Consider the following 15,467-nt stretch of genomic DNA (forward strand, 5'->3'; position numbering starts at 1 on the left):
TGTGGGTCAATGCGTCAGTGATCCAGGTGGTGCATTGATATTCATAGCCGCACATGGGTGATGTGCCAATTCTCTTTGTTGCACAGCAGGGCCTGCATCAGAGTTGGTGCATGGGTCGCGGACTTCGGAGACCAGTCCATTGAATCTGGTGTGCGGCGCTTCTTCAGGCTGTGGGCAGGTGCTGCATCAATTTCTTTGCCCACACGGAGCAGTGGGTCACCAACGCCTGTTGAATATCGGGTCATGGGTGGGGTCTCTCCTAACCTAAAGATAAATGCATGTCCAAGAAATACCTGATAGATAGAGGCAGCGTAAAAAGTTCCGCTGTAATTGGCCCCAATAAAACACGTTTGGCTAAAGGCTCACATTCCCCCAAAATACATACCACAAAGTTGGTTGCTCCATGTAGATAGGAACACTCAACCAATCAGAACACGACATGCACACCGACGTAGATATCGCGTGTTCTTCATGCCAGACACCTGGACACATACAGACTAGCTGACACTAGCTCTCCCCGAGGTCGAGAGCCATCAGTGTCCTTTTCGAGATGCCCAACTCTGTTACTTTACAACTGTAATGCCTTTTAGGAATGCAGAAATTGGTTTATGGTACTTCACAAGATCTGTAAAAAACAGCCAAAACTTTGTACACCAAGAGAGTTTCCTCAGATGCATTCTGTTGAGCCTTTCCTGGCCACTGCATTTAATTAAACTAACTTGTTCCTGTTTTGCCAAATGCCTCTTGTATTTTCATTTCTTTCAGGTAAATTCATATCCGACCAACAGTAGCCTACTATCCACCACAATTAATATTACACTTTCTCAGTTCAATATATTGGGAAACAGATGTTTATAGCTAGGGGTGGGTATAACTCATGTAGTTTGCTGTAGAGTAAGTGCATGAAATTACAACAAAATGATGCCCCATATGCATAATTACGCGAGGAGCATAACCCCACATAAAGTGATATTGTCTTAGTGTAAAATGCACTCTTGCGTCCAACATGGACCTGAGGATGCATTTTGCGCTAAGAGAATAGTGACAGAACGCAAATTGCAGCACTTGGTAAATACATTTTTCCTGCAATCCTGAGGTAGATGAATTTTTTTACCAAATTACTCATAATTATGCAAACAGGTGTAATCACATACTTTTTGGTAATCTTGCATCAAAAGAGTAATGCAAAAGTAGTGGAATTTCTCTGATTAATCCAGCATAATTAAACATTTGCACAGGCCTATTTATAGCTCTTTGAAACATCAGATGTACTGTAGAATATAGTTATTATTGTTTACATTTTACTTTGCATTACATTACTATGCTTTATTTCATTGGTTGCATAGGGATAATACAGAAAACTGATATCATTGCTAACATTATGAACTCAGTTTCAATTAAAAAATGTGGTTACTTTAAAAACTACAACACTGAAATATGTAGGATACTATAAAAATGAAAACAGAAGCTCAATGAGAGGAGACATTTTGTTTTATTTTACATCTTTTTTTCAATATTTTAAATATGCTTCAAAAGCATCATGCATCAAACACCTCTAAAACTGCATAGGTATTGGAAGATTGAGATCTGTGGTCTGAAATAGGAAGGTCATTACATTCTGTGGGCCGCGAATGGGAAGCTGGTCTCTCTGAAGACTAAAGGGCCTTTCGAGGAATTTTGTTACTGTGTTGCCTCCTCATTCTGTCAAGAAATCCTTTGTATGTTTCAACAATAGCTGACCTCACGCAGACTTTTTGTAGTAGTTCATTGATGACTCTGAATGCTCAATCGCTCACTTGAGTATATGTTTTCAATGACTGTGGTTTCCTGAATTGATTTTGTTTCAGCCCTACGGAGCGGATGTAATCTTAGGAACCCGCTGCCAACGTGTTTTATAAACAAGGCTTTAATAAACAGCACACTCAGCTGGGATAGCTTTCATTATAGCTGCTCCTCTGGGACCTTCATTTAACATCTGTGCGTGATGTTAGCTTTCCTTCTCCTCTCTCCGTATGGGGCCATGGACAGTTGCGTTGCGAGGACCCACGCGTGCCCTTGTTTTATATGCCCTGCTGACAAGTTTAATTTTCTGTTGTATTACTTATCCTACCCTGTTTTACAATGATTGATATTGGTTGGTGGCCACCTCTGTGCAGGGCATGCATGTTTGCTGCAGTTTCACCAGGAGCAGCAGATTATATTTGTTTAAATCAAACTCCTTTAAAAGAGTCAGATGCATCATCACAGTGAAGGGACCTGGTTTAAGACAACTTTTAAGTCTCCCGCTAGAGAGAACATTCATCTGGCTTTTCATTGAGGTCTTATGCTATTTTCCAATCTTCACATTAAGCTATTATTTATAAAGAATTGAGTTGATTAGAGCTGGCACTGGAGCAGGTGCGGCCGGTAAGTTTTGGAGGGAGTGGGGCAGACGGGACACACACACACGCATAGATACAAATAACACTCACAACCATGCATTCACATTCACGCGTACACACACAAACACATTCATTCACAACACTTTCCCAAACATTCATACATACACGCTTCAAACAATTTAAAAAGAAAACAAAACACACTTACCTTCAGCCAGCTCTCCGCTGCCTCACCAGTTCTAGAAGGCTTAGGACTGCTGCTTTCCTTCCAATTGGCTGACCTAAGGTCAGCCAATGAGGGAAGGCAGCAGTCCCAACGTCATCACAGAGTTAGATGGGGTCAGTGAGACTACTGACCCCACCCCACTATGTGATGACGTGCCACTGATTGACACTCGATCCTGGGCACTTCAGGGCTTAAAACTGAAGCACCCAGGTGCAACACAATCAGTGACGCTACCCCTCGTCACTGACGGGAGGGCCTCAGCAACCTCTGCTGAGCTGAGAATCTCACACCCACTGGAGCTGTGACCTTCTCAGCCGAGCAAGGTTCAGTTCAGGCTGCCAGGAGCCAGCGCTATATGCGCATGTCTGGCTCTTGGCTGCTTGAACTGAAAGTGAACAGTGTCTGCTAAGCTGGTCTTTGTTCAGCCTGACAGACACTGTTCCTATGGGCCAAAAGGTGGAGGGGCAGTAAGGAAAGTAAACAATGGATCAGGCTTACACTTAAATATGTGTTTCTTGGAATGCCACTGTGTTAAAGCTCCTGTTATTTATCAACATAAGAGCCTGATTTAGATATTAGTGATTGGATTACTCCGTTACAAAAGTGAAGGATATGTCACCTGCCATATTATAAGTGCTTTATATCCAGTGCCACTGGAATTATGATGCAGGAGATAGCTAGATGATGCAGCAGGGTTGTGGCAAGAAAGCACAAATTATGCGGCATTGTGAGGCACATTTTTTTAATAGTATTACTTCATTATTTTGTACTTTTTACACTTAACACTGTCTGGGCATTGGGTGCAAATCATTAGTGCCAGTTTAATACCGAAATAAATAATAAGCAACAGAAAGGTGACCAGTCAACCTTTGCAAAAGGCCTTCCACTGCACGGTAACACGTGCCACTGCATTTTTAGTAACTTTTGAACTGTTTGCGTTAGAAACAAAAATAATTATTTGTTAAAATCTTCAGAATATGCAGCAGATGATGGATTATGTGGTAAATGCGGCAAATCTATAAGCATGCAAAAATCAGTGCAGCTACACAATTGTAAAATTCAAGTGGCCCTGATTATATCCTATGGCCCTTGTGATTAGGTGGATCAGTCACATTTTTGATGAGTACCTGTCTCCCAAACTCTAAATCAGGCCCATGTCAGTTATAAGAATATATTTCCAGGAGTATCTTGCCCACATTGAAGCTATTACTTGTTAGGGTGTTGATTTGCTAATGCATTTTTGTTCTTGGCAATTTCAGATCTGCAGAGTGCTGTTGACTTAAAAGTAAGGTAAATCTCAATGCCAAAGTAATTATTATGAATTGAAAACAAATCAATATATAAAAACATGTTACCAAAGCATTATCTAATATGTGCCAATTTAAAAGCCTGCATTTCCAGCTCTAAGCTGTTCCTGCCAACATGAATAACAGTGAAAACACTGAAGCAACTAATTATGGGATGGACGCTGATCACTGAATTCGGGCAAGGGTTATTTTAAAGAGATTTAAAAATAGATTGATATGATATAATAAAGACACATCTGCTGCTGAGACTGCAGTGCTTACATCATCCAACAAAGCTGGGTGACTCAAGGCGATTTTCAAATGTCATACAAAAGTGAAAGTTTCCACAACATTGTTTTAAATCTTGTTAAAGCAAATCATGATCATATTCATCAGCTAAAAGAGCAAATTTTAAATATGTATTCTTGATTCACTATATAGAAGAGGAATACATGCTCCTCAAAGATACCTTCTTTTATTTTCTTTGTGTAAGAATCACTAACAAGTCAAAATCTATCTTGTGTATTGAATATGGAATTGAGTTCACGTGTTTCAATTATATAGTAATGATCAGTATATCAACAATATACTTCCACCCAGATAAAATCCTATGATCTGTCTGAACTCTAGGATCCAGAGATATCACATGGAATATCTGACTGTGAAGGTTCTGTTGGAACCTTCATATATCCAAATGACAGTGATTCAATTATTTAGTGGTGCGTCACAGCACATCTCTCCTATAATAATTGTAAGAACTAAGACCGGGTAATCTGTAAATTAACAAAAATGTGTTACTGCAGGAAAAAGTACCAAACAGCAGAGGACAAATAAAACAAGAATCTAAACCCTTTTGTGCTGTAACAATGGAAAATAGATTGCAAAATTGATCTAGTTCAAGATATAGTATCACTAAACATTCCATATAATTGATGCTTGCCCAAGGTTGCAAGGAGCCCCAACGAGTGAAAAAGGCAAATTGTAGGTTATATCAGCATTGCTGCTACATGCATACTACAAAACTCCTCTACATTAGGCCATCACTATCCCTCCCTAACCTAGCAGATTGCTACTTTTCACTCCTCTCTCTGTCTAGTGCTACTTCACACACCCACATTATTGAATAAGCTGCTAATGGTTCATCACCATCGTCATATTCAAAGGCAGACATGAAAGGCAAACAGTTGACTTGTTATGGAGCCAAAGTAAGTATTCATCCTCAAAAATGGATTCAAATAACACAGCAATTCAACTTAATACCCTTGAGATGGCCCTTATTGATCCCTTTGCTGGAAGAAATAAACATATATAGAGATATATGATCAGCCCTGTTCACACACTAAATTACCCAATGGAAGGACATACAATACAGAAAAGCCAAAGACAACCAAGTGACAAATTGAGATAATAATGCACCAAGGCTCTTCAAACTTGGATCAGTGATAATTATTTAAAAAAAAATGATTTACCTAAGGGAGTATTCTCCACTTAAACTTCCCAAATGTTTAATTGGAAGCTCCTTAACTTTCTTTAAAAATATTCTATCTTTGCATAGACATACACAAAATGCGTATAACATTCAGCTAGCCGCAGACATGATCTTACATCAGCTTTGTTCTTGGGAACAGTTATCTTCTCCACTGCATCCACCATTGTCAGATATAGCTTAATTCTTTCACTCCATATGACAGGTCCAAAATAGTTCATTATGCTAACTCTAAATTTGTGTTTTTCCTTCTTTGTAATGCTATTCAACCTTTGCTTCCCACATGCTTCTCTCAGAACCTTCATCATGTTCATGCAAGCCATAGACATACATCAACATGGTCATGAAAAGCATTACTTTGACCACTCCTTTCAAAACATTCCTCAAGTTAATAGTGGAAAATGTCTGCTGCAGAAGCCACACCAAATAACATCCTAACAAATTGGAAAGCTTCCAACAGTTTTATGAAAGCAGTCAAATGACAACACCTGTCAGGACAATTGGCCCCATAATATGCTGATGAGAAATCCATGACAAAAGACAGGCTTGCACCATCCAGTAATTGCCGTTGTTTTCCAAAATTTGGGAGAGAATGTATGTCCATTCAAAAATTCCTATTAAGAGCCCTAACATCTACAACTTTGTATGCCATTGCCACCTTCATTACCACACAGAACCACTGTTGTAAAGACTCTAACACTTCAGTCACATCTGGGTTCACTAACGTATCTCATTTTAGTTGCATTGGCATCCTCATTAGCTATGATGCCACCTTGCCTTCTGCACAATTGGAATTGCCATTTGTTTTTTAAAATTGTGCAGTGCTCAAATCTTTTCAGGAGACCCAGCCTATTCTTGAACTTTCCCCTGTGCCTCCTAACAAACTATAAGAAGTGATGCAAGCATCACTTGCTCTCTAAAATTCTGGTCTAATATTATTCCCAGATCATGATGGCACCTTCAGTTATTGTTTCACTTTTACCCAACATGTACTTTTCCCATGGTATTTATTTCCTTAAAGCAAATCAGCATATGCAGCAACTCCAATTATATATATTTTTCCAGAGCCAGTTGGTTGATGAGTGATGCATCAAGTTCACTCTAATTTCCACTGAGTTTATTAACTCAATGCTTCTACACCAAATAATATGTCGGGTAACGCTATGTCTGCCAGAACTGCCACGTCCTCTATAGTTAGCACAATTTGACATTCCAGATTATTATTATCATTAACAACTTTATTCAGATAATTTTACTTAAAGTGCTATATTCTTCATTCCTCATAAGCTTCCTCCACTGTCAACAATTTTCAATCCCTGCTCACATGAGTATAGTGATCTCTTTTCCAATGCTAGCAGCACATTGCATTTCTCCCATAACAGCCCATGCTAAAGTAAAAGTGATTCCCACTTATGCACTATACACACAGCGTTTTGCCATCTTCAGCAATTGTTTTCCTTCCATGTTGTATCTTTTCTGTCAGAGGTAATACTACCACTGTGAATTCTTTTTAATTCTACTCACATACATCCTTGCGCTCATGAGCATCACCTTTCAGTCATCCTCTTTCACGCACAACACAGCATGTTCAATACACTCCACAATCTCTAATTGTTTTTCAATCAGGACTCCTGGCAAGTAAATTTTCTTGTAATTTGAGATCCTTAAACTAGGAAATCTGCCAATTGACCAAATTCACAGGACTTCCTAAATTTGTCACGTAATTTCCAATCTTTTTGGAAATCTTGTAAATAATTTGTGTGCCTAGTACAATATTTATCCTTAGTTCACAATTTTTCTCCAACAATTCGCCACTCTATAATAACCATGCATATCAACATCACTACCCCCAATAGTGAGTTCAAGTATATGTTATAGATGTTCCTTCTTCAAATGCCAATGGTATGTAATATTGCACTCTCTTCCCCTTGTAATGTATCCCTTTTCACCACAAATATGAATCAAGTAGCTATCAAATTATTTTGCCCTTTGCATCATATTACAGCTTCTCCTGCTGCTCTAAAAATAATGGTGGTTGACCCATGTTTGCTAAAGCAATACTAAAATATTAGTTCAAGAATAATAAACTCAAACAGCAAATCAAAACAAACAATGTAATAAACTAAAATAATAAACTGTACAAAATATACCTGAAGCCAGTGAAAATATCATCCACACAGTATCCCCAGATGATTGAACTGTGCTATAAAAATTATTCAGGAACATACCTCCATCAAAGTTGTGACTATCCCATCAATATTAGTTAATTTATTTCTTTGAATGATATTTTCTGTTCCCACCTGTTTTCACAGCAGCTGTAGGCACCATGGATTCTGCTGATTACCTTCAGCACATTTCTTAACGGAGAACATTCCTGTTAGAAATGGGGTTTCTGGTTGGCTAGTGTATACACCTAAGCCAGGCAGAACCCACCACTATAGTTAGGGTAAGGGAGTTATGCACACAAGATAACCCCTTCTCACCCCCTTGGTAGCTTGGCAGAGCAGTCACGCTTATCCGAGAGGCAATGTGTAAAGCGTTTGCATGACACACACAAACACCAGTGACACACTAGGCCCACCACAAAGAGAGACTCCACCCATGGTTATACAAGAAAATATCCATTGTATTGTTCATAAAACAAATTAGACCGCAATCACATAAATCACAGTGTCACTAGTCACTTTTCATACCAATGCATGTGACCCACATATCACTTTGCCAACCAGCCAAAAGTCATAGTAATATATTTAGAAGGATAAAGTAAATACTTATAGGCTGCTGTTTGATTGGGAAGAGAAAACATATTGGAACAGGGGAAATCTGGTAAGTTCTGTACCTCACACGTAGACTACTGTTTCCCTAATGTGCAGCCAGTTCCACAGCGGAAAATGGTTGCCTGGAAAATAAGCCATGGGGGCAGGGGGACCTGCTTCAGGACCAGGCGGGAGACCCCGACCGGTCCCCACAATCCACTTTTACCTGCAGCTGCCGGTGAGCCTGCGGCACAGCTGCCAACAATCTGGTTCCGGGTGTAGAGGCCGTTCACTTGCCCTAAGCCCTCTCAGGGCTCCCGGTAGAACCGGCTGATGCTTGCAGGCGGGGCAACTCAGGTCGAACAGACGGCCCTAACACAGGAAGCCAGTGACCAGCTAAGAGGAGCACCATGCTCTCTCTCTCCTAGGCAAGCCGCTTGTCCACCCACACCTGTACTTGATTCTGCCCTGAGGGGTTGCTTGAAGCAAGCCTGATGCCTCTGAAGAGAAGAGGCATTAGGCTCGTGGCATTGTGCTTCCTGTCAGCCTGCTCCGGCTGGGAGGCTTCCGCTTCCCCTTAGCCACACCCTCACCAAGGCTCGGTCAGCAGCGGTGCTCAGCACTGCATCCTCTCCTTGGCAGAAAGCACCACTGATGGGCGCCCTCCTCTTCCCATTTCCTGGCAGGAAGCGGCTGAATGGAGCCTGCGAGGTTCGGTTCTTTCCGGGTGTGGCTGGGCCCCACCTCCTTTTGACGTTGACAGGAACTCCGGGGTCTAGATTCCTCACAGCTTGTGTGCTGTCTTGTGGGCCCAGGGCCACGTAGCAGAGCCCCGACTGCAGATAAACAAAAAACAATGCTGGGAACACGACAGGGAGAGGGAGAGTGCTTCTTCTGCTGTAGCTCTCCACTCCCGTTGCTCAACCACCAAGAGGGAAGTGCAGCGCTACACAAGCTGCATGGCACCCTCTTTTCTGGTTTCAGGGCAGGGTGAGCCCACTCCCCGGACTCAAGCAACAGAATTCCATAGGGCTCAACATGCGCTGTTGTCAAAACAGGGAGGGCTATACTACCCAGTCCCTGGAGAACAACTGGGGGGCCACTAGAGCAGGCAATGACTAGCAGGCCAGCTCATCAACGTCCTCTAAAGCAAAGTGACAATCCTTCTTGTGACCTAGCAGGTCACATGGTCAGCAAAGCAAGCAAGTTTAGATGGCGGTTCCTCCTGGCAGTACAGCAGTTCCTCCGGGCAATGTGCAGCATGTAGAACCAGCAGCGTCTGGTTACAAGTCCACGCAGTGTCTAAAAACATGGGGTCACAGCCCCGGTACTTGTAGTGAAAAACTCTTTGTTCTGAGGGCAGTTCAATTACTTTTCAAGAAGTGCACCACACCCCTATTCACATTCCAAGCACTGGCCCCAGACATACTACAGGGGGGCGGAGGCAGCATTGTGAAAGTCAGGCACAGCCCTATTCAGGTGCAAGTGCAACTCCTCCCACCTCTCTAAATGCAGTCCAGGCCTATTCAAGTGCAAGGGGAACTCCGCCCCCACTCTTAATGCAGCCAAGGTCTCTTCAGCCCAGCTCAATCCCCCCCTTTGACTGTCTAGAGTGAATGCACATCCTCTTCTCGTGTCAGTCTAAACCAGATGGTCAATACACTACCAGGCAGGGCACAAAGAATCATAAGCACACAGAAATGTCAATTTCTTAAAGTGGCATTTCTAAAACAATAACAAATCCGTTTTCACCAATAAGCCGAATTTATTATTACTATTCCACACATGCCAAACATGGCCACACTACCCCTTTCATATTAGAAATTACCACTGAAGTACATTTCAGGGAATTCCTAATGCAAACCTATGAGAGGGCAGCATCACAGCTGTGCGAAACCAAATAGGCTGTTTGTCCCTACCAGGACATGCCAAACAGTTAAGACACATGTCCTGCCTTTTACCTACACAGCACCCTGCCCATAGGGCTAGCTATGGCCTACCTTACGGATGACTTATATATAGTAAAAGGGGTAAAGTGCCCAGAATCATAAAACTAACAAAAAAAGGTCAGGAAAAATACAGGAAGAAGGCAAATAGTTCTGGGATGACCCTCCAAAAGGGGCAGGTCCAACAGTTGTTTTGGTGTATATTTGTTCATAAAAATACAATCTATTTTAATAAATTTATGTTGGATTTTTATTGTGTGTTGTGTCTTACTTATTTAATATATCAGTGTTTTTAAATGCTTTACACACCTGTCTCCTAAGTTAAGCCTGCCTGCTCGTTGGCAGCTACCAAGAGTTGAGCGTTATTACAAGTGGTAAATACCAACTTATCACTACTAAAAACCCACCTTCCAACACTGGGGTTGTTTTGTCCAGAGCTGAAACTTGTTGCAACATATTTTACAATGTCGTTTGTCGATTGAATATGCTTGAGACAGGGATGAAGATCGTGCTGCTTTATTTTGAGTGACAGAATAAGAAAAACACCAAAATGCATCATTCTAAATCAAACCTAATGGTCTCTGAGAACCACAGGACCCAGTGACATCACATGGAATGTCTTATAACATAGGTTCTTACATAAACAAATGACACAAGTGATAAATCGTTACTTTGAGATCTTATAGGAACAAACTTAGCATGCTAAAAGAATTTCGCACCATAGTTTTCTCCTATGTATGGATGAAATACATGACTAATTTGGATTCATAATGAATTGCAGTAGTACTCAAGGAAATTTATAGATTTGCATTCATCTTTGCATCTGCAGAATTTTGATCAGTATAGAAATGTATGTGTGTAAATTAAACCCAAATATCAATTTCACATTTACATTTATTTTTGTTTCTCCACGAGGAAAATATATTTTTAAATGGAGAAACGTTTTTCTTGCATTTCCAAAAATTTTGAGCATGTTTCTTCTCCTTACTCAACATTGAAATGCAAAAACTCTTGACCTTGCCAGGACATTCTTTATGGATTTCAATTTCCTAAGAACAAGACAATTTACCAGTCTCCTGCTTTCAGCTGTCCAGGCAAATCACCCTGTTTTTTCTCAAATCCAGAATGCCATATTTGCATTGAATTTCGACAACACTTCTCTTTGACCTTACATTACCACAGTGTGCGAGGACCGTGGGAGCTGTCCTAGTTCGCTAAACAATCGACAATAAGAGTAATTATTGAGATTTTTCCTGAAAATTCTAGATTAATTTACTGAGAAACAGGATCCATATGCTCTGTTCAACAACCTCATTATAACCACTATTTAGATCTACAGATGCAAAATGCCTAAGAGCAAATCAGTGTCTTGTAAAAGGAAGGCCACCTGAAGATCAAATTACACAGATCGTTCACATGATTTCTGAACATGCTCAATGATAACTGTCTTTATACTGCAGTGTTATGCAGTAAACACCATGAAATCTAGAGGGATAAGACATGACATGTTTCAGACCTCATTTCAGTCAGCTGGGTAACCTAGATGGGGTGCAAAAATTAAGGTGTGCCCTAATGGAGATTAAAATTGTTGTGGTAATACTGCCACCTTGTCAGAGGGAAAACTACTGTAATGTATAATTCTGCACATTCTGAGGTTTGCAGCTGTGATTGAGGGAACCACTGTATTCTTCTCATCCTATGATGCAGAACTTGAAATGCGAGTTTGCAATGCACACAGATGGTACCAACATAGGCAGTATAGGTATATACTGTCTGCAGTGGTATCTCACAAAATAAACAAATGAAGCCATAATTAGGTTAGACTACAATAATTCCTCTGCCCTTGCAATCTCCAGCTTAATCAATCTCTGATTTGTTAGGGAAATTTGCCTGATTGTAGAATTATTTTTAACTTCTTTCAAAATTATGATCACATTTTGCATCAGGTTCCAGAGACAAAAACACCTTGGCTGTTTGTAAAATGGAGAAGGAATTACTTTTGCTTCTTTCTAAAGATCTTGCTATTTAGCAAATGTTCAATATTCTCTTTACTTGATTAGGCATAATGCAGTGCCTTATGCCTCAGGGCTTGCTAATGTGCTACTGGCAAACCTTGCACACCTATTGAATATATTCTCTCTAAAAACATACCTGTTATTTTACGAGGTGGATGGACAGTGTGGGAAATGCATTGAAAGATGTTTGTAATGTCCTTTTATTTTCTACAGTGCTGATGTTCATTTGCATTGGTTTTCTTTGCCCCCTCCCTTGATGATCCCCTGAGAATGCACAGTGATCTAATGTAACTGCAAGTCTATGCTCCTCGAATGTTTCAAGGTTTGCAAAACATATGTAAATCATGAGTTTAACCCGTTAACAGCGGCGCAAATTCCGCCGTGGTGCAGGAGTTTTAATTAGTGGGCGGGGCCATATCGACCAACGGACGTGCGCAGCACTAGCCAGGTAGTGCTCGCGACGGCCAACGCACGCACCGAACGGGTTAAAATTTAAAAAATCCTCACTCTAAAGCGTCCGCGGTGATTAAACTTATCATTAATGAATAGGCCCCTGTTTAATTGGTATGCATAGATAAATCCCTGCATCCCCATTTCTTCTATTTGGCTTTTCTTCCCCTTTTGTTTTACTTTTTAGGGGCCTTTGTTCTCTGTATACATAATTTGAATACTTATCTTATGTTCTCCTTTAAGTATGCTTTGTACTGTATTGTATCATTGTTTTAATATTTCATACTTCTTGTATCTCATTCTGAAACCCAATAAAAGTTTTTTTTTTTTTGTGTATGCCTCTACTTCAAAATATTTATCCGATGTGTCTTTACTAACAGTGGAATTCTGTTGCCCCTTCCAGTCGATTTCTGCTCTCTCGCCTTTTTCATGGATCTGGTGTTGTGATCTAAAAGCAAAAGTCTTTTCTTGCTGATGTTCAAGTATCCCAGACTCTCCCTCTAATCTGGTCTAATCTATTAATAAACCTGGTTGCTTTTAAACAAGGGATTGGTCAGCACAGCTTCGAAGATGGCATATCCTCTTAAAACGAAAGTGCATTACGGTGGAATTTGCGGCTTTTAGTTAAAACTGTCTCCAAATCATTTAATGCTGGTGCTAAAAATATGGCGCAAAGCTGAGCAATCAGCTTTTGGTTGTGTCTGCTCTTCCCGGGTCTTCTCTTTTGTGTCTGGCCTGGAATAACAATATCTAAAAGATTGCCATACAGTTGTCTTTTTTTTTCATTTATGGAATTAGAGAGGAGCTGCAAAGGAGAAAAACATGTTTGTCAAATTAGGAAGGCAAATCTTCCCTCCCTAGATTTTCAGATGCAAAACAGGAAATGTACAACTGAAGGGTAGGGTTTAAAAAAAAATCGGAGACCCTACAATAAACAATGTGTGCGCCTGTGCAAATATCGGTTTGCAGGAATGTTGTCCGTGGTACACATGTAGCGCCATTTCTAACTAGTGTTTCTAATCATGAATTTGAGCATGCGCCACTGGTCCTTGCCTAACCACAGAGTGGGGGGTAGTAACCCCTGGCACATAGCAGCCATTCTCCACTCTACCCCTCATCAGGGCAGTTCTAAACTGCCACTGATCCTCCAGCCTAGGGTCTGTACCCTCAAGCTGACCAATAGTCACGGGCGAGGCTCTCCTCCCCCTACCTCTTCTTCTAGGGTTCCGTCCTCTCCTCCTCTGAGAGGCACCCTCATAACTCATCTTTCCCACCAGCTCAGGACCTGAGAACTGGTCTCCCAACCTAGGGTTTAACCCCTCAGGTTGCACCGGGTTCAGAGGTGGGCTCTCCCACCCTCTGCACCCCCTTCCAGAGTCCTGCTCCCTACCAACTGGGGCAGTACCTCTGGAAGAAGAACCGGTCAGGACACTGGTTACAGTCATCCTACCCTTCAGGTCAGGCGGATCCTGAACCTGGCCTCCCAACCTCTGGTCTAGAACCTTTGGTGGAATAATTGCCTGGCACTCCAGGACTTCGGGGGACTTACACACCATCCCCCCGAGAGTAACATATGCCTCATATGTTGCATGACAGTCTGCTTGGTGCAGATCTCCCGTCCCCTGTCCACCTGACAGCGCACGAAGATCCCCCAGGACAGACGTGTGGTCACCATGGTCACCTCTAGGAGACTCAGCCCTCCCGGCTGGTCCCTGACCCACTGGCTCCTCCACCGGGAAACACAGCCCCATGCCACTCTTCTCGCTGGACTTCTGTACCCTCCCTACTGGAGCGGTACTGCCTGACACCAGAACCACTGGAGCTCTACTTACAGAGACTCCAGGTTCTCCATACACTAGGCGATCCTCCTCAAGTGGCCTAACAGGACAGCCTAGGCCTCCAACCTGGTGTTCCCTGAAGAAACCATCCAGGCTCTGAGACTGGGTTTCGGGCCTCTGGGGACTCGCAGTCACCCACTCACTCCTACTCCACTGAGATAGGCCGTGAGCCCCTACACCCCTCTCACTACGCTGGGACCTAGCTGGGCTACTCTGAGCCTCCACCCCCATCCAGGACGGGAAGATACCTGAGCCACTGCTGTTGGAAGTACTCTCCCATACCTCATCAGAACCTCGGGCACTCTCCCAACGGTCTGCTTCTTCTGCAAGTCTCCATGGACTAGCGAACCCACACTCCAACAGGTGTTGGCGCAACCCGGTAAAACAACAACTGAGCATCTGCTCTTTGATAACCAGATTGAACATTCCGTCTATATCTTCTGCCGTGTTAACCGTCACCCAATCAGCCAGTGCATCATGACATTCATCCGCAAAATCCCCCCAATCCTGGTGCGACAGCTTCCTACTACCCCTGAATTTCAACCTATACTCCTCTTCTTGGGAAACAGGTACCATACTCTGGGAACTGGGAATGGGACTCTCTGCACTGGGCTCTCTATCGCTGCCACCACTGGACTCTACCCTTACTGGTGAATCCAGAAAACCACAACTGCGCTCTGGGGACAACTTACCCTCCAGAGCTAATCTCTCCCTGGCGAAGGCCCTCTCAGCCTCCGCCATCTGTTTCTGGGCTAAGACCCTCTCGGTCTCAAGCTTTTTCTCCTCCACCCCCAGCTGCGCCATCGCCTTGGCATGCTCTAACCTGAGCTTCTCCATGGCCAGCTGATGCTCCCTTTCTTCCCTCCTATCTATCCACTCCTCTGGGGACAGGGAAAGGGATGGGGTGCTGCTCCTGACACTGGACCCAGCAAGGGTCTCCCTATCTATGGGGTCTTCTCTCTCTACTGGCGTCCCTGTCAGGTCACTTTCTTCCTCCTCTGCAAATTCCTCAGGGCTCCCCTCAGACCCACCACCCTCTTGGCGTGCGGCCCGGGCCCGGGCCCTAACTTCCTCATTGCGCTCACG

General features: G+C 42.6%; 1 protein-coding gene across 5 annotated transcripts in view; it reads left to right on the forward strand.

The window, feature by feature from the left end:
* Positions 1-15,467, forward strand: part of MDGA2 (MAM domain containing glycosylphosphatidylinositol anchor 2) — a 1,462,473-nt gene that overhangs the window by 128,203 nt on the left and 1,318,803 nt on the right. The window lies entirely within an intron of this gene.

Source organism: Triturus cristatus, chromosome 9 (genome assembly GCF_964204655.1).
Source record: "Triturus cristatus chromosome 9, aTriCri1.1, whole genome shotgun sequence".
Taxonomy (NCBI): domain Eukaryota; kingdom Metazoa; phylum Chordata; class Amphibia; order Caudata; family Salamandridae; genus Triturus; species Triturus cristatus.